The sequence below is a fragment of the Tachypleus tridentatus genome, unplaced genomic scaffold (assembly GCF_004210375.1).
Source record: "Tachypleus tridentatus isolate NWPU-2018 unplaced genomic scaffold, ASM421037v1 Hic_cluster_2, whole genome shotgun sequence".
Classification (NCBI taxonomy): Eukaryota; Metazoa; Arthropoda; class Merostomata; order Xiphosura; family Limulidae; genus Tachypleus; species Tachypleus tridentatus.
In genome coordinates, this window is record NW_027467782.1 from 19446151 (window position 1) to 19467743 (window position 21593).

The following is a 21593-nucleotide window of genomic DNA, read 5'->3' on the forward strand; positions in this document are numbered from 1 at the left end:
TTTGTGTTTTATGTGGTATGTTGAAAACAGCACTGGTTCAAGTTAGATGTTTGTGATATCAAAATACAAAGTCTGTAGTCTTGTATGAATTAGGAATTCAAATTACCAATATTAAAAAGCTAGAATATAAAATAAAGACCTTTTATCTTTTCTCTTTGCTGAGAAAACTCAATATCTAGTGAATCAAACACGGTGGCCCCCACTCCCCTCTTTCCATATTTGGAAATAGTCCCTAAAATACACTTACTTCTATATGTGAATTGAATAATCAATTAAACACTAAAAATATTTTAGTGATTTTCTCAACAATTTTCAAATGTAATGGCGTCCTCTCTTTTTCTCTAAATTTAATGTGACTATTTTACCAAATACTAATCTACTAAAATGCAGCCAATGTTACTCTGGCCACCAAATGTCGACTTTAAACTACTTTTCCCATGTTATTCCAAACAATGTATTCATATACATACATAAATATTACATATAAGGGGATGGACAGAAAAAAGTGACTCCCTTTGAAAATGTTAATTTGTTGTATTTTTTTAGATAACCATTGGACATTTCCCCCACTGCTTACCCCATTTGCTAGGGACATTTCGGGCACGGCTTACCCCATTTGCTAGGGACATTTCGGGCACTGCTTACCCCATTTGCTAGGGAAATTTCCCCTAGTGCTTACCCCATTGCTAGGGACATTTACTACACTTCTTACCACCAGTTGCAAGGGACATTTCCCCTGTGTTTATTTCCTGTTCCTAGGGACATTTCCTCCACTGTTTACCACAGTTGCGATGGAAAGTTACCCCAATGCTTACCCCCGTTGCTAGGGACATTTTTTTCACTGTTTACCCCCGTTGAGAGGCACATTCCCCCACTGAATACACCCGGTTGCTGGGGACATTTTCCCCACTGATAACCCTTGTTGCTAAGGACATTTCCCAAGTGCTTACCCCCGTTGCTGGGGGCATTTCTGGCACAGCTTACCCCAGTTACTAGACATTTCCTACACTCCTTACCCCCCTGCTAGGGACATTTCCGATTCTGATTACCCACTTTCCTAGGAATATTTCCCACACTTCTTACCCCATTGCTAGGGAAATTTCCCTCACTGCTTACCCTTGTTGCTAAGGACATTTCCCCTCTGATTATTCCGCGTTCCTAGGGACATTTACCCCACTTCTTACCACCCCTGTTTCTAGAGACATTTCCCAACCTGTTTACACCATTGCTAGAAAATTAACCCCACTGCTTACCCCCGTTGCTAGGGACATGTCCGACACTGCTTCCCTCCCATTGCTAGGGACATTCCCCCAGTTCTTTCCACGTTACTAGGGACATTTCCTCTAGTTCTTACCACCGTTGCTAGGGACATTTCCTACACTGTTTACCACCATTGCTAAAGAAATTTCCCCCACTGCTTACCTCAGTTTCTAGAGGCATTTCCTACACTGCTTACCCCACGTTCCTAGGAACATTTCCCACACTTCTTACCCCGTTGCTAGGGAAATTAAACCCCACTGCTTACCTCCGTTGCGAAGGTCATTTACCCCATTTCTTTCCCCCGTTACTAGGGACATTTCCCCCAGTTCTTACCACTGTTGCTAGGGACATATCCCCCACTTCTTACCACCCATTGCTAGGGACAATTCCTCCACTGCTTACCCTTGTTGCTAAGGGCATTTCCCCTACTGCTTACCCCCGTTGCTAGGGATTTCTCCCCCTCTGCTTACCCCATTGATAGGGACATTTTCCCTACTACTTTCACCCCGTTGTTAGGGACATTTCCTTCACTGTTTCCCTCGCTGAGAGGCACATTCCGCAACTCAATACACCCGGTTGCTAGGGACATTTCCCAAGTGCTTACTCCTGTTGCTGGGGGCATTTCCTACACTCCTTACCACCTGCTAGGGACATTTCCGATTCTGCTTAACCCCATTACTAGGAACATTATCCACACTTCCTACCCCGTTGCCAGGAAGATTTCCCCTACTGCTTACCTCCGTTGCTAGGGGCATTTCGGACACTGCTTACCCCGTTAATTGAAACATTTCCGACACTGCTTACACCGCGTGGCTGGGGACATTTCCCCACTACTTACACCAATTGCTAAAGAAATTTCCCCCTCTACCCTCACCCGTTGCTTGGAATATTTCCCCCACTACTAACCACGTTCCAAGATACATTTTTCCCACTGCTTACTCCTGTTGCTAGGAACATTTCGGACACTGCTTGCACCCGTTAAGAGGGACATTTCCCCCACTGCTAACCACCCTTTGCTAGGGAAACTTCCACCATTGCTTACCCACGTTGTTAGGGATATTTCCCCCACTGCTTATCCCACGTTGCTAAGACATTTTTCCCATTGATTACTTCCATTGCTAGGGGCATTTCCCCACTGAATACACCCCGCTAAAGGGGAAATTTCCCCACTGCTTATACCCGTTGCTAAGGACATTTCCACCACTGGTTACCTTCCTTCCTAGGGATATTTCGGACACTGCGTACCGCCGTTCTTCGGGAAATTTCCCCCACTCCTTACCACCGTTGCTAAAAACATTTTCCCCATTGCTTACCACAATTGCTAGAGACATTTCGGACACTGCTTACCCCCGTTTTTAGGGAAATTTCCCCCACTCGTGTTAATATAACACATTTTACAAAGAGCAAGAAACACTCATGTTAATATAACAATTGTTACAAAGAACAAGAAAGAAAGATGTTAATATGACACTTGTTAAAAGAACAAGAGTCACTCATGGTAAAATAACATTTCTTGCAAAGAACAAAAGACACTCGTGTCAATGTAACACTTGTTAAAAAGAACAACTCGTATATATAAAACTTCTTACAAAGAACGAGACACACATGTTAATGTAACACTCGTTACAAAGAACAAGAAACACTAATATTAATGTAACACTTGTTTCAAAGAACAAGAGGACTAGAATTTATATAACTTGTTAATGCAACACTTGTTACAAAGAACAAGAAACAATCACGTTATTATAACACTTGATACAAAAAACAAGACACACTCGTGTTAATGTAACATTTGTTCAAAAGAACAATAGACACTCATATTTATTTAACACTTGTTACAAAGAACACTCGTGTTAATAAAACACTTGTTATAAAGAACAACAAAACTCGTGTTAATAAAACACTTGTTATAAAGAACAAGAAAACGTGTTAATATAAAACTTGTTTCAATAAACAATAGACACTCATGTTAATATAACACTTGTTACAAAGTACAAGAGACACTCGTGTTAATATGACACTTCTTATCAAGAACATGAGACACTCATGTTAAAAGTAACACTTATTACAAAGAAGAGAACTCGTGTTAATGTGACACTTGTTACAAAGAACAAAAAACAATTATGTTAAAGTAATACTTGTTACAAAGAACATGAGACACTCATATTAATGTTACACTTGTTATAATGACATCAGTGTCTCTTGTTCTTTGAAACGTGTTACATTAACATGAATGTCTCTTGTTCTTTGTAACAAGTGTTATAATAACAATATTTCTCTTGTTCTTTGAAACAAGTGTTGCATTAAGATGAGTGACTCTTGTTCTTTGTAACAAGTGTCACATTAACACGAGTTCTCTTGTTCTTTCTAAAAAGTGTTATATTAATACGAGTTCTTGTTCTTTGTAACACGTGTTATATCAGCATGAGTGTCTCTTGTTGTTTGTAACAAGTTAGATTGATATGATTGTCTTGTTCTTTGTAACAAGTGTTACATTAACATGAGAGGCTCTTGTACTTTGTAACAAGTAACATGTTAATATAACACTTGTTACAAAGAACACGACACTCATGTTAATGTAACACTTGTTACAAAGAACAAAAGACACTCACGTTTATGTAACACTTGTTACAAAGAACAAGAGATACTCATATTAATGTAACACTTGTTATATTGACATCAGTGTCTCTTGTTCTTTGAAACGTTAGATTAACATGATTATTTCTTGTTCTTTGTAACAAGTGTTACATTAACATCAATGTCTCTTGTTCTATCTAACAAGTGTTAGATTAACATGACTGTTTTTTGTTCTTTGCAACAAGTGTTACATTAAGATGAATGTCTCTTGTTCTTTGTAACAAGTGTTATATTAAAACGATTTCTCTTGTTTTTTGCAATAACTATTAAACTAATATTAGTGTCTCTTGTTCTTTGTAACGAGTGTCATATTAACACGAGTGTCTCCTGCTTATTGTACCAAGTTTTTTATTAATGAGTTTTCTTGTTCTTTGTAACAAATGTTATATTAACATGATTGTCTTGTTCTTTGTAACAAGTGTTACATTAACATGAGTGTGTGTCTAGTTCTTTGTAACAAGTGTTATATTGATACGAGTTCTTGTTCTTTGTTACACGTGTTATATCAACATGAGTGTCTCTTGTTCTTTGTAACAAGTGTTATATCAACATGAGTGTCTCTTGTTCTTTGTAAAAAAGTAACATGTTAATATAACACTTGTTACAAAGAACAAAAGCCACGTTTATGTAACACCTGTTACAAAGAACAAGAGAAGTCGTGTTAATAGAGCACTTGTTACAAAGAACAAGACAATCATGTTAATATAACATTGGTTACAAAGAACAAGAGACATTCATATTAATGTAACACTTGTTATATTAACATCAGTGTCTCTTGTTCTTTGAAACATGTGTTACATTAACATGAATGTCTCTTGTTCTTTGTAACAAGTGTTACATTAACATGAATGTCTCTTGTTCTTTGTAACAAGTGTTACATTAACATGATAGTCACTTGTACTTTGTAAGAAGTAACATGTTAATATAACACTAGTTACAAAGAACACGACACTTATGTTAATGTAACACTTGTTACAAAGAAAAAAAGACACTCATGAAAACGTAACACTTGTTACAAAGAACAAGAGAACTCGTGTTTGTGTAACACATGTGACAAAGAACAAGAGACATGTTAATATAACACTTGTTACGAAGAACAAGAGACACTCGTGTTAATGAAACACTTTTATAAAGAACAAGAGAACTCGTGTTAATGAAACACTTGTTAAAAAGAACAACACACTCGTGTTAATTTAACACTTGTTACAAAGAACAAGAAACAATCATGCTAATATAACACTTGTTACAAAGAAGATGAAACACTTACGATAATAAAGCACTTGTTACAAAGAACAAGAGAACTCGTGTTTATGTAACCCCAGTTACAAAGAACATGAGACATTCATATTAATGTAACATGTGTTACATTAACATCAATGTTTCTTGTTGTTTCTAACAAGTGTTATAATAACAAGATTTCTCTTGTTCTTTTCTAGAAGTGTTACATTAAGATGAATGTCTCTTATTCTTTGTAACAAGTGTTATATTAAAACGATTTCTCTTGTTCTTTGCAATAAGTATTAACCTAATATTAGTGTCTCTTGTTCTTTGTAACAAGTGTAACATTAACATGAGTGTCTCTTTCTGTGTAAAAAGTGTTAAATTATAACGAGTGTGTCTTGTCCTTTGAAACAAGTGTCATATTAACACGAGTGTCTCCTGCTTATTGTTCCAAGTTTTCTATTAATGAGTTTTCTTGTTCTTTGTAACAAGTATTACATTAACACGAGTTCTCTAGTTCTTTGTAACAAGTGTTATATTAATACGAGTTCTTGTTCTTTGTAACACGTGTTATATCAACATGAGTGTCTCTTGTTCTTTGTAACAAGTGTTATATCAACATGAGTGTCTCTAGTTCGTTGTAACAAGTGTTATATTAATAAGAGTTCTCTTTTCTTTGTAACAAGTGTTACATTAACATGAGTCTCTTGTACTTTGTAAAAAGTAACATGTTAATATAACACTTGTTACAAAGAACAAGTGACACTCACGTTAATGTAACGCTTATTACAAAGAAGAGAACTCGTGTTAATATAACACTTGTTACAAACAACAAGAGACAATCATGTTATATTAACACTTGTTTCAAAGAACGAGAGAACTCGTGTTAATATAAACATGTTACAGAGAAGAAGAGACACTCATGTTTATGTAACACTTGTTAGAAAAACAAGAAACAATGATGTTAATATAACACTTGTTTCAAAGAATAAGAGAACTCATGCTAATATACAACTTGTTACAAAAAGAAGAGACAATCATCTTTATGTTACACTTCTTACAAAGAACAAGAGACACTCATGTTAATGTAACACTTGTTACAAAGAACAAGAAACAATCATGTTAATATATCACTTGATACAAAGAACAATAAACAATCATATTAATATAACACTTGTTATATAGAACAAGAAACACTCACGTTATTATAACACTTGTTATAAAGAACAAGAGACCGTGTTTATGTAACACTTGTTAAAAACAACAAGAGACCTCATGTCAATATAACACTTGTTAGAAAGAACAAGAGAACTCGTGTTAATGAAACACTTTAAAAAGAACAATACACTCGTATTAATTAAACACTTGTTAAAAAGAACAATACACTCGTGTTAATTTAACACTTGTTAAAAAGAACAATACACTCGTGTTAATTTAACACTTGTTAAAAAGAACAATACACTCGTGTTAATTTAACACTTGTTAAAAAGAACAATACACTCGTGTTAATTTAACACTTGTCAAAAAGAACAATACACTCGTGTTAATTTAACACTTGTTAAAAAGAACAATACACTCGTGTTAATTTAACATTTGTCAAAAAGAACAATAAACTCGTGTTAATTTAACACTTGTTAAAAAGAACAATACACTCGTGTTAATTTAACACTTGTTAAAAAGAACAATACACTCGTGTTAATTTAACACTTGTTAAAAAGAACAATACACTCGTGTTAATTTAACACTTGTTAAAAAGAACAATACACTCGTGTTAATTTAACACTTGTTACAAAGAACAAGAGAACTCGTGTTTATGAAACACTTTGATAAAGAACAATACACTCGTGTTAATGAAACACTTATTACAAAGAAGAGAACTCGTGTTAATATAACACTTGTTACAAACAACAAGAGACAATTATGTTATATTAACACTTGTTTCAAAGAACGAGAGAACTCGTGTTAATATAAACATGTTACAGAGAACAAGACACTCATGTTTATGTAACACTTGTTACAAAAAACAAGAAACAATGATGTTAATATAACACTTGTTTCAAAGAATAAGAGAACTCATGCTAATATGAAACTTGTTACAAAAAGAAGAGACAATCATCTTTATGTTACACTTCTTACAAAGAACAAGAGACACTCATGTTAATGTAACACTTGATTCAAAGAAAAATAAACAATCATGTTAATATAACACTTGTTATATAGAACAAGAAACACGTTATTATAACACTTGTTAAAAACAACAAGAGACCTCATGTCAATATAACACTTGTTACAAAGAACAAGAGAACTCGTGTTAATGAAACACTTTGATAAAGAACAATACACTCGTGTTAATGAAACACTTTTATAAAGAACAATACACTCGTGTTAATTTAACACTTGTTAAAAAGAACAATACACTCGTGTTAATTTAACACTTGTTAAAAAGAACAATACACTCGTGTTAATTTAACACTTGTTAAAAAGAACAATACACTCGTGTTAATTTAACACTTGTTAAAAAGAACAATACACTCGTGTTAATTTAACACTTGTTAAAAAGAACAATACACTCGTGTTAATTTAACACTTGTTAAAAGAACAATACACTCGTGTTAATTTAACACTTGTTAAAAGAACAATACACTCGTGTTAATTTAACACTTGTTAAAAAGAACAATACACTCGTGTTAATTTAACACTTGTTACAAAGAACAATACACTCGTGTTAATTTAACACTTGTTAAAAAGAACAATACACTCGTGTTAATTTAACACTTGTTAAAAACAACAATACACTCGTGTTAATTTAACACTTGTTAAAAAGAACAATACACTCGTGTTAATTTAACACTTGTTAAAAAGAACAATACACTCGTGTTAATTTAACACTTGTTACAAAGAACAAGAGAACTCGTGTTTATGTAACCCTAGTTACAAAGAACACGAAACATTCATATTAATGTAACACTTGTTATATTGACATCAGTGTCTCTTGTTCTTTGAAACGTGTTAGATTAACATGATTGTTTCTTGTTCTTTGTAACAAGTGTTACATTAACATCAATGTCTCTTGTTCTTTGTAACAAGTGTTACATTAACATGAATGTCTCTTGTTCTTTGTAACAAGTGTTATAATAACAAGATTTCTCTTGTTCTTTGCAACAAGTGTTACATTAAGATGAATGTCTCTTGTTCTTTGTAACAAGTGTTATATTAAAACGATTTCTCTTGTTCTTTGCAATAAGTATTAACCTAATATTAGTGTCTCTTGTTCTTTGTAACAAGTGTAACATTAACATGAGTATCTCTTTCTGTGTAAAAAGTGTTAAATTATAACGAGTGTGTCTTGTTCTTTGTAACAAGTGTCACGTTAACACGAGTGTCTCCTGCTTATTGTTCCAAGTTTTCTATTAATGAGTTTTCTTGTTCTTTATAACAAGTATTACATTAACACGAGTTCTCTTGTTCTTTAACAACAAATGTTACATTAACATGAGTGTCTCTAGTTCTTTGTAACAGGTGTTATATTAATACGAGTTCCCTTGTTCTTTGTAACAAGTGTTACATTAACATGAGAGGCTCTTGTACTTTGTAACAAGTAATATGTTAATATAACATGTTAATATAACACTTGTTACAAAGAACATTAATGTAACACTTGTTACAAAAAACAAGACATTCATGTTTAATGTAACACTTGTTACAAAGAACAAGAGACACTCGTGTTAATGTAACACTTGTTACAAAGAACAAGAGACACTCGTGTTAATGTAACACTTGTTACAAAGAACAAGAGACACTCGTGTTAATGTAACACTTGTTACAAAGAACAAGAGACACTCGTGTTAATGTAACACTTGTTACAAAGAACAAGAGACACTCAAGTTAATGTAACACTTGTTACAAAGAACAAAAGACACTCATGTTAATGTAACACTTGTTACAAAGAACAAGAGAACTCGTGTTAATATAACACTTGTTACAAAGAACAAGAGACAATAATGTTATATTAACACTTGTTTCAAAGAACGAGAGAACTCATGTTAATATAAACATGTTACAGAGAACAAGACACTCATGTTTATGTAACACTTGTTAGAAAAAACAAGAAACAATGATGTTAATATAACACTTGTTTCAAAGAATAAGAGAACTCATGCTAATATACAACTTGTTACAAAAAGAAGAGACAATCATCTTTATGTTACACTTCTTACAAAGAACAAGAGACACTCATGTTAATGTAACACTTGTTACAAAGAACAAGAAACACTCATGTTAATGTAACACTTGATACAAAGAACAATAAACAATCATGTTAATATAACACTTGTTATATAGAACAAGAAACACTCACGTTATTATAACACTTGTTATAAAGAACAAGAGACCGTGTTTATGTAACACTTGTTAAAAAAACAACTCATGAGAATGTAACACAAGAGACCTCATGTCAATATAACACTTGTTACAAAGAACAAGAGAACTCGTGTTAATGAAACACTTTTATAAAGAACAATACACTCGTGTTAATGAAACACTTTTAAAAAGAACAATACACTCGTGTTAATTTAACACTTGTTAAAAAGAACAATACACTCGTGTTAATTTAACACTTGTTAAAAAGAACAATACACTCGTGTTAATTTAACACTTGTTAAAAGAACAATACACTCGTGTTAATTTAACACTTGTTAAAAAAGAACAATACACTCGTGTTAATTTAACACTTGTTACAAAGAACAAGACAACTCGTGTTAATTTAACACTTGTTACAAAGAACATGAAACATTCATATTAATGTAACACTTGTTATATTGAACAGTGTCTCTTGTTAATTTAACTTTGTTAAACAGTTAACAATAACATGATTGTTTCTTGTTCTTTGTAACAAGTGTTACATTTAACATCAATGTCTCTTGTTCTTTGTAACAATAAGTGTTAAACTAATATTAGTGTCTCTTGTTCTTTGTAACAAGTGTTACATTAACACGAGTGTCTCCTTTTATTCTAACAAGTGTTATTACATTAACAAGACATTCTTGTTCTTTGTAACAAGTGTTACATTAATATGATTGTTTCTTGTTCTTTGTAACAAGTGTTACATTAACATGAGTGTCTAGTTCTTTGTAACAAGTGTTATATTAATACGAGTTCTCTTGTTCTTTTGTAACAAGTGTTACATTAACATGATAGTCAACAAGTAAGAAGTAACATGTTAATATAACACTTGTTACAAAGAACAAGACACTCATGTTAATGTAACACTTGTTACAAAGAACAAAAGACACTCATGTTAATGTAACACTTGTTACAAAGAACAAGAGAACTCGTGTTTATGTAACACTTGTTACAAAGAACAAGAGACAATTATGTTAATATAACACTTGTTACAAAGAACAAGAGACACTCGTGTTAATGAAACACTTGTTACAAAGAACAAGACACTCATGTTAATGTAACACTTGTTACAAAAACAAGAAACAATGATGTTAATATAACACTTGTTTCAAAGAATAAGAGAACTCATGTTAATATAAAACTTGTTACAAAAACAAGAGACAATCATCTTTATGTTAACACTTGTTACAAAGAACAAGAGACACTCATGTTAATGTAACACTTGTTCAAAGAAAAATAAACAATCATGTTAATATAACACTTGTTATATAAACAAGAAACAATAAATTGTAATATTAGTGTCTCTTGTTCTTTGTAACAAGAAACACGTGTAATTATAACACTTGTTACTTTGTAACAAGAGACCTCATGTTATTGTTCCAATATTAATGACTTGTTACAAAGAACAAGAGAACTCGTGTTAATGTTCTTTGTACTTTGTTATAAAGAACAATACACTCGTGTTAATGTAACACTTGTTATAAAGAACAATACACTCGTGTTAATTTAACACTTGTTAAAACATTAACACTAACAATACACTCGTGTTAATTTAACACTTGTTAAAATAACAATACACTCGTGTTAATTTAACACTTGTGTTAAAGAACAATACACTCGTGTTAATTTAACACTTGTTAAAAAGAACAATACACTCGTGTTAATTTAACACTTGTTAAAAAGAACAATACACTCGTGTTAATTTAACACTTGTTAAAAAGAACAATACACTCGTGTTAATTTAACACTTGTTAAAAGAACAAGAGACACTCGTGTTAATTTAACACTTGTTACAAAGAACAAGACACTCGTGTTAATTTAACACTTGTTAAAAAGAACAATACACTCGTGTTAATTTAACACTTGTTAAAAAGAACAATACACTCGTGTTAATTTAACACTTGTTAAAAAGAACAATACACTCGTGTTAATTTAACACTTGTTACAAAGAACAAGACAATCATGTTAATATAACACTTGTTACAAAGAACAAGAGAACTCGTGTTTATGTAACCCTAGTTACAAAGAACATGAAACATTCATATTAATGTAACACTTGTTATATTGACATCAGTGTCTCTTGTTCTTTGAAACGTGTTAGATTAACATGATTGTTTCTTGTTCTTTGTAACAAGTGTTACATTAACATCAATGTCTCTTGTTCTTTGTAACAAGTGTTATAAACAAGAATAACAAGTGTTATAATAACAAGATTTCTCTTGTTCTTTGCAACAAGTGTTACATTAAGATGAATGTCTCTTGTTCTTTGTAACAAGTGTTATATTAAAACGATTTCTCTTGTTCTTTGCAACTTAACCTAATATTAGTGTCTCTTGTTCTTTTTGTAACAAGTGTAACATTAACATGAGTGTCTCTTTCTGTGTAAAAAAGTGTTAAATTATAACGAGTGTGTCTTGTTCTTTGTAACAAGTGTTACATTAACACGAGTGTCTCCTGCTTATTGTTCCAAGTTTTCTATTAATGAGTTTTCTTGTTCTTTATAACAAGTATTACATTAACACGAGTTCTCTTGTTCTTTGTAACAAATGTTACATTAACATGAGTGTCTCTAGTTCTTTGTAACAAGTGTTATATTAATACGAGTTCTCTTGTTCTTTGTAACAAGTGTTACATTAACATGATAGTCTCTTGTACTTTGTAACAAGTAATATGTTAATATAACATGTTAATATAACACTTGTTACAAAGAACAAGACATTCATGTTAATGTAACACTTGTTACAAAAACAAAAGACACTCGTGTTAATGTAACACTTGTTACAAAGAACAAGAGACACTCGTGTTAATGTAACACTTGTTACAAAGAACAAGAGACACTCGTGTTAATGTAACACTTGTTACAAAGAACAAGAGACACTCGTGTTAATGTAACACTTGTTACAAAGAACAAGAGACACTCGTGTTAATGTAACACTTGTTACAAAGAACAAGAAACAATCATGTTAATATAACACTTGTTACAAAGAAACAAGAGACACTCATGTTAATATTAACACTTGTTACAAAAAACAAGAGACAATCATGTTAATGTAACACTTGTTACAAAGAACAAGAGACACTCATGTTAATGTAACACTTGTTACAAAGAACAAGAAACAATCATGTTAATATATCACTTGATACAAAGAACAATAAACAATCATGTTAATATAACACTTGTTATATAGAACAAGAAACACTCATGTTATGTATACACTTGTTACAAGAGACTTGTTAATGTAACACTTGTTAAAACAACAAGAGACCGTGTTAATGTAACACTTGTTAAAAAATGTAACACTTGTTAAAAGAACAAGAGACCTCATGTTAATATAACACTTGTTACAAAGAACAAGAGAACTCGTGTTAATGAAACACTTGTTATAAAGAACAATACACTCGTGTTAATGAAACACTTGTTAAAAGAACAATACACTCGTGTTAATGAAACACTTGTTAAAAAGAACAATACACTCGTGTTAATTTAACACTTGTTAAAAAAAGAACAATACACTCGTGTTAATTTAACACTTGTTAAAAAAAAAGAACAATACACTCGTGTTAATTTAACACTTGTTAAAAGAACAATACACTCGTGTTAATTTAACACTTGTTAAAAGAACAATACAATCGTGTTAATATAACACTTGTTACAAAGAACAAGACACTTTGTGTTAATGTAACACTTGTTACAAAGAACAAGAAACATTCATGTTAATGTAACACTTGTTATAAAGAACATCAGTGTCTCTTGTTAATGTAACACTTGTTATATTAACATGATTGTCTCTTGTTCTTTGTAACAAGTGTTACATTAACATGTTCTTGTTCTTGTTCTTTGTAACAAGTAACGAGTGTTAATTAAGTGTAACAAGTGTAACAAACATGATTGTCTCTTGTTCTTTGTAACAAGTGTTAAATTAACATGAGTGTAACAAGTGTTATATTAACATTTTGTTCTTTGTAACAAGTGTTACATTAACACTGTCTCTTGTTCTTTGTAACAAAAGTGTTATATTAACATGAGTTCTCTTGTTCTTTGTAACAAGTGTTAACATTAACACGAGTGTCTCTTAACATGTTAATTAACTTTTTAAAACAAGAGTGTTGTTTTTGTAACACTTGTTACAAAGAACAAGAGACATAAATTTTTGTTACAAAGAAACAAGACACTCGTGTTAATATATTAATCAGTAACACTTTATGAAACAGTTAACATCTTGTTCTCATGTTAACTTGTTACAAGAACAACGACTCGTGTTAATAAACTTCTTGTTACAAAGAACAAGAGTTTAATGTAACATTTGTTAACGAGAGTGTCTTGTTCTTTGTAACAAGTGTTATATTAACACGAGTTCTCTTGTTCTTTAATGTAACAAGTGTTATATTAACATCAGTTCTCTTGTTCTTTATAACAAGTGTTACATTAACACGAGTGTCTCTTGTTCTTGTGTTACATTAACAACAAGTTCTTGTTCTTTGTAACAAGTGTTACATTGACACAGATTGTCTCTTGTTCTTTGTAACAAGTGTTACATTAACACGAGTGTTCTCTTGTTCTTTGTAACAAGTGTTACATTAACATGAGTGTCTCTTGTTCTTTGTAACAAGTGTTACATTAACATGAGTGTCTCTTGTTCTTTGTAACAAGTGTTATATTAACATGTTTCTTTTGTTCAAAGTACAAGTGACTATCATGTTAATGTAACACTTGTTACAAAGTAACAAGAGAACTCATGTTAATGTAACAATGTACAAAGAACAAGAGAACTCACGTATTAATTGTTACAAAGAACAAGAGACACTCATGTTAATGTAACACTTGTTACAAAGAACAAGACACACTCATGTTAATGTAACACTTGTTACAAAGAACAAGAGACACTCATGTTAATGTAACACTTGTTACAAAGAACAAGAGACACTCGTGTTAATGTAACACTTGTTACAAAGAACAAGACACTCATGTTAATGAAACACTTGTTACAAAGAACAAGAGAACTCGTGTTAATGTAACACTTGTTACAAAAGAACAAGAGACAATCATGTTAATGTAACACTTGTTACAAAGAACAAGAGAACTAATTTTAATATAACACTTGTTACAAAGAACAAGAGAAATCTCATGTTAATATAACACTTGTTACAAAGAACAAGAGACATTGATGTTAATGTAACACTTGTTACAAAGAACAAGAAACAATCATGTTAATCTAACACGTTTACAAAGAACAAGAGACACTGATGTTAATATAACAAGTGTTACATTAATATGAATGTTTCATGTTCTTTGTAACAAGGGTTACATAAACACGAGTTCTCTTGTTCTTTGTAACAAGTGTTAAATTAACATGATTGTCTCTTGTTCTTTGTAACAAGTGTTAAATTAACACGAGTGTCTCTTGTTCTTTTAACAAGTGTTAAATTAACACGAGTGTCTTGTTCTTTGTAACAAGTGTTAAATTAACACGAGTGTCTTGTTCTTTGTAACAAGTGTTACATTAACACGAGTGTCTCTTGTTCTTTGTAACAAGTGTTAAATTAACACGAGTGTCTTGTTCTTTTGTAACAAGTGTTACATTAACACGAGTGTCTCTTGTTCTTTGTAAAAGTGTTACATTAACATGAGTTCTCTTGTTCTTTTGTAACAAGTGTTATATTAACACGAGTGTCTCTTGTTCTTTGTAACAAGTGTTAACAATACTTAACACGAGTGTCTCTTGTTCTTTGTAACAAGTGTTACATTAACATGAGTTTCTTTTTATGTAACAAGTGTTACATTAACATGAGTGTCTCTTGTTCTTTGTAACAAGTGTTTAACATAAAAGATGATTGTCTCTCGTGTTTTTTGTAACAAGTGTTATATTATGAGTTCTCTTAATCTTGTTACAAACAAGTGTTATATTAACATTACATTGTTTCTTGTTTTTGTAACAAGTGTTACATTAACATGAGTGTCTCTTGTTCTTTGTAACAAGTGTTATATTAACACGAGTTCTCTTGTTCTTTGAAACAAGTGTTACATATAACATGATTGTCTCTTGTTCTTTGTAACAAGTGTTATATTAACACGAGTTCTCTTGTTCTTTTCTTTAACAAGTGTTACATTAACATGAGTGTCTCTTGTTCTTTTGATAACAAGTGTTACATTAACATGAGTGTCTCTTGTTCTTTGTAACAAGTGTTACATTAACACGAGTGTCTCTTGTTCTTTGTAACAAGTGTTACATTAACACGAGTGTCTCTTGTTCTTTGTAACAAGTGTTACATTAACACGATTGTTACATTCTTTGTTGTTTTTGTAACAAGTGTTACATTAACACGAGTGTCTCTTGTTCTTTGTAACAAGTGTTACATTAACATGAGTGTCTAACATTCTTTTGTAACAAGTGTTATATTAACATGTTACCTCTCTTGTTACAAAGTAACACTTGTTACAAAGAACAATAGTTAATATTAATATACACTTGTTACAAAGAACAAGACACTCATGTTAATATAACACTTGTTACAAAGAACAAGACACTCATGTTAATGTAACACTTGTTACAAAGAACAAGAAAACTCATGTTAATGTAACACTTGTTACAATAAACAGGAGACACTCGTGTTAATGTGACACTTGTTACAAAGAACAAGACACACTCGTGTTAATTTAACACTTGTTACAAAGAACAGAAACACTCATGTTAATGTAACACTTGTTACAAAAGAACAAGAGACACTCATGTTAATATAACACTTGTTACAAAGAACAAGAGAAATCGTGTTAATGTAACACTTGTTACAAAGAACAAGAGACATTCATGTTAATGTAACACTTGTTACAAAGAACAAGAAACAATCATGTTAATCTAACACTTTTTACAAAACAATAACAAGAGACACTCTTGTTAATATAACAAGTGTTACATTAATATGAATGTTATATGTTCTTTGTTGTATGTAACACTTGTTACATAAACACGAAAAGACTTGTTCTTTGTAACAAGTGTTACATTAACATGAGAACTCTTGTTCTTTGTAACAAGTGTTACATTAACACGAGTGTCTCTGTTCTTTGTAACAAGTGTTATTAACAATGTGTATTTTCTTGTTACAAAGAACAAGAGAACTCGTGTTAATCTAAACACTTGTTACAATTAACAATGACACTCCTGTTAATGTAACACTTGTTACAAAGAACAAGAGAACTCGTGTTAATTAATAACACTTGTTACAAAGAACAAGACACTCATGTTAATGTAACACTTGTTACAAAGAACAAGACACAATCATGTTAATGTAACACTTGTTACAAAGAACAAAGAGACACTCGTGTTAATGTAACACTTGTTAAAAGAACAAGACACTCGTGTTAATGTAACACTTGTTACAAAGAACAAAGAAAAGACACTCGTGTTAATTTAACACTTGTTACAAAGAACAAGAAACTCAATCATGTTAATATAACACTTGTTACAAAGAACAAGAGACATTCGTGTTAATTTAACACTTGTTACAAAGAACAAGAGAAATCTTGTTAATGTATAACACTTGTTAGAAAGAACAAGAGACATTCATGTTAATGTAACACTTGTTACAAAGAACAAGAGACACTGATGTTAATATAACAAGTGTTACATTAACATGAATGTCTCATGTTCTTTGTAACTAGTGTTACATAAACACGAGTTCTCTTGTTCTTTGTAACAAGTGTTATATTAACATGATTGTTTCTTGTTCTTTGTAACAAGTGTTACATTAACATGAATGTCTCTTGTTCTTTGTAACAAGTGTTACATTAACACAAGAGTTCTCTTGTTCTTTGTAACAAGTGTTATATTAAAACGATTTCTCTTGTTCTTTGAAACAAGTATTACATTAACATGTGTCTCTTGTTCTTTGTAACAAGTGTTACATTAACACGAGTGTCTTCTTGTGTTATTAACACGACAAGTTCTTGTAACAAGTGTTACATTAACATGTAATATTAACATATTACATTAACAAGAGTGTCTTGTTCTTTGTAACAAGTGTTACATTAACACGAGTTCTCTTGTTCTTTGTTACAAGTGTTACATTAACATGTTAATGTAACACTTGTTACAAAGAAAGAGAAGTAACATGTTAATATAACACTTCAGTTACAAAGAACAAGAACACACTCATGTTAATGTAACACTTTTTACAAAGAACAAGAGACACTCATGTTAATTTAACACTTGTTACAAAGAACAAGAGAACTCGTGTTAATATAACACTTGTTACAAAGAACAAGAGACACTCATGTTAATGTAACACTTGTTACAAAGAACAAGAGAACTCGTGTTAATGTTAACACTTGTTACAAAGAACAAGAGAACTCGTTTAATATAACACTTGTTAACAAAGAACAAGAGAACTCGTGTTAATGTAACACTTGTTACAAAGAACAAGAGAACACTCGTGTTAATATAACAAGTTTTATATTAACTTGTTAATAAAAACAAGAGACAATCATGTTAATTTAACACTTGTTACAAAGAACAAGAGAACTCGTGTTAATATAACACTTGTTATTACAAAGAACAAGACACACTCGTGTTAATTTAACACTTGTTACAAAGAACAAGACACTCATGTTAATGTAACACTTGTTACAAAAGAACAAGAAAAGACACTCGTGTTAATATAACACTTGTTACAAAGAACAAGAGACACTCATGTTTAATTTAACACTTGTTACAAAGAACAAGAAACAATCATGTTAATATAACACTTGTTACAAAGAACAAGAACTCGTGTTTATGTAACACTTGTTAGTAAAGAACAAGAGTTAATCTTAAACACTTGTGTTAATTGTAACAAGTGTTACATTAAACATGAGTGTCTCATGTTCTTGTAACAAGTGTTACATTAACACGAGTTCTCATCTTGTTCTTTGTAACAAGTGTTACATTAACATGAGTGTTTCTTGTTCTTTGTAACAAGTGTTAGATTAACATGTGTGTTTCTTTTAAAGAACTTTTAACAAGTGTTAGATTAACACTTGTTGTCTTGTTCTTTGTAACAAGTGTTACATTAACATGATATGTTTCTTGTTCTTTGTAACAAGTGTTACATTAACACGAGACATTGTCTCTTGTTCTTTGTAACAAGTGTTATGTCAATTAACATGACATTAATTTCTTGTTCTTTGTAACAAGTGTTAACATTGTTACTATTACGAGTGTCTCTTGTTCTTTGTAACAAGTGTTATATTAACACGAGTGTCTCTTGTTCTTTGTAACAAGTAAGAAATGTTTCATTAACACGAGTTCTCTTGTTCTTTGTAACAAGTGTTATATTGACATGAGGTCTCTTGTTCTTTTGTAACAAGTGTTACATTAACACGAGTGTCTCTTCTGTTCTTTGTAACAAGTGTTACATTAACAAGTGACATTAACTCTTGTTCTTTGTAACAAGTGTTATATTAACACGATTGTCTCTTGTTCTTTGTAACAAGTGTTACATTAACATGAGTGTCTCTTGTTCTTTGTAACAAGTGTTACATTAACACGAGTGTCTCTTGTTTTTATAACAAGTGTTACATTAACACGAGTTTTCTTGTTCTTTGTAACAAGTGTTATATTAACATGATTGTCTTTGTTCTTTGTAACAAGTGTTATATTAATATGAGTTCTTGTTCTTTGTAACAAGTGTTATAGCCATGAAGTGTCTCTTGTTCTTTGTAACAAGTGTTAATATTAACATGATTGTCTCTTGTTCTTAACATAACAAGTGTTACATTAACATAAAGACACTCTCTTCTTTTGTAACAAGTGTTATAAATTAACATGAGTTCTCATTCTTGATAACAAGTGTTACATTAACATGAGAGTCTCTTTGTCAATGTAACACTTTTACAAAAGTAACTCATGTTAATATAACACTTGTTACAAGAACACAGACACTCATGTTAATGTAACACTTGTTACAAAGAACAAGAGACACTTCATGTTAATGTAACACTTGTTACAAAGAACAAGAGAACTCGTGTTAATATAACACTTGTTACAAAGAACAAGAGACACTCATGTTAATTACACAAGAGAAATCAATGTTACATAACAACTTGAACAAAGAGAACAAGAGACTCATGTTAATGTAACACTTGTTACAAAGAACAAGAGAACTCGTGTTAATATAACACTTGTTACAAAGAACAAGAGACATTCATGTTAATGTAACACTTGTTACAAAAAAGAAAGACATTCATGTAAATGTAACACTTGTTACAAAGAACAAGATACATCATGTTAATATAACACTTGTTACAAAGAACAAGAGAACTCGTGTTAATAACAAGTGTTACTAGTTACAAAGAACAACTGATGACTATTCATATTAATGTAACACTTGTTATAAAACATCAGTGTTCTTGTTCTTTTCTATTAAAACAAAAGAATTAATTAACACGAGTTCTCTTGTTCTTTGTAGATTAACATGAAAACAAGTGTTACATTAACAATGTCTCTTGTTCTTTCTAACAAGTGTTACATAACATGAATGTCTCTTGTTCTTTGCAACAAGTGTTACATTAAGATGAATGTCTCTTGTTCTTTGTAACAAGTGTTATATTAAAACATTTCTCTTGTTCTTTGCCTAATATTAGTGTGTTAACATGAGTGTCTCTTTCTGTGTAAAAGTGTTAAATTATAACGAGTGTGTCTTGTTCTTTGTAACAAGTGTCACATTAACATGAGTGTCTCCTGCTTATTGTTCCAAGTTTTCTATTAATGAGTTTTCTTGTTCTTTAAACAAGTATTACATTAACACGAGTTCTCTTGTTCTTTGTAACAAATGTTACATTAACATGAGTGTCTCTTGTTCTTTGTAACAGGTGTTATATTAATCAGGTTCTTGTTCTTTGTGACAAGTGTTACATTAACATGAGACTATTGTTACAAAGTAACAAGTAATATGTTAATATAACATGTTAATATAACTTGTTACAAAGAACAAGAGAACTCATGTTAATGTAATACTTGTTACAAGAAACAAAGACAACTCGTGTTAATATAACACTTGTTACAAAGAACAAGACACTCATGTTAATGTAACACTTGTTACAAAGAACAAGAAACAATCATATTTATGTAACACTTGTTACAAAGAACAAGACACTCGTGTTAATGTAACACTTGTTACAAAGAACAAGAGACACTCGTGTTAATATAACACTTGTTACAAAGAACAAGAGACACAATCATGTTAATGTAACACTTGTTAAAAGAACAAGAAAACACTCACGTTAATATAACACTTGTTAAAAAGAACAACCTCATGTTAGACATTCATGTTAATGTAACACTTGTTAAAAAGAACAATACACTCGTGTTAATTTAACACTTGTTAAAAGAACAATACACTCGTGTTAATTTAACACTTGTTAAAAGAACAATACACTCGTGTTAATTTAACACTTGTTACAAAGAACAATGTCTCATGTTAATTTAACACTTGTTACAAGAACAAAGAACTCGTGTTTATGTAACCTAGTTACAAAAGAACATGAAACATTCTATTAATGTAACACTTGTTATATTGAACATCAGTGTCTCTTGTTCTTTGAAACGTGTTAGATTAACATTTGTTTCTTGTTAATTGTAACAAGTGTTACATTAACATCAATGTCTCTTGTTCTTTCTAACAAGTGTTATATTAACAAGATTTCTCTTGTTCTTTGTAACAAGTGTTATATTAAAATCAATGTCTCTTGTTCTTTGCAATAAGTATTAAACTAATATTGGTGTCTCTTGTTCTTTGTAACAAGTGTCACATTAACACGAGTGTCTCCTGCTTATTCTAACAAGTATTACATTAACACGACTTCTTGTTCTTTGTAACAAGTGTTACATTAATATGATTGTTTCTTGTTCTTTGTAATAAGTGTTAATATTAACATGAGTGTCTACGTTCTTTGTAACAAGTGTTATATTAATACGAGTTCTCTTGTTCTTTGTAACAAGTGTTACATTAACATGATAGTCACTTGTACTTTGTTGTTGCAGAAGTAACATGTTAATATAACACTTGTTACAAAGAACACGACACTCATGTTAATGTAACAC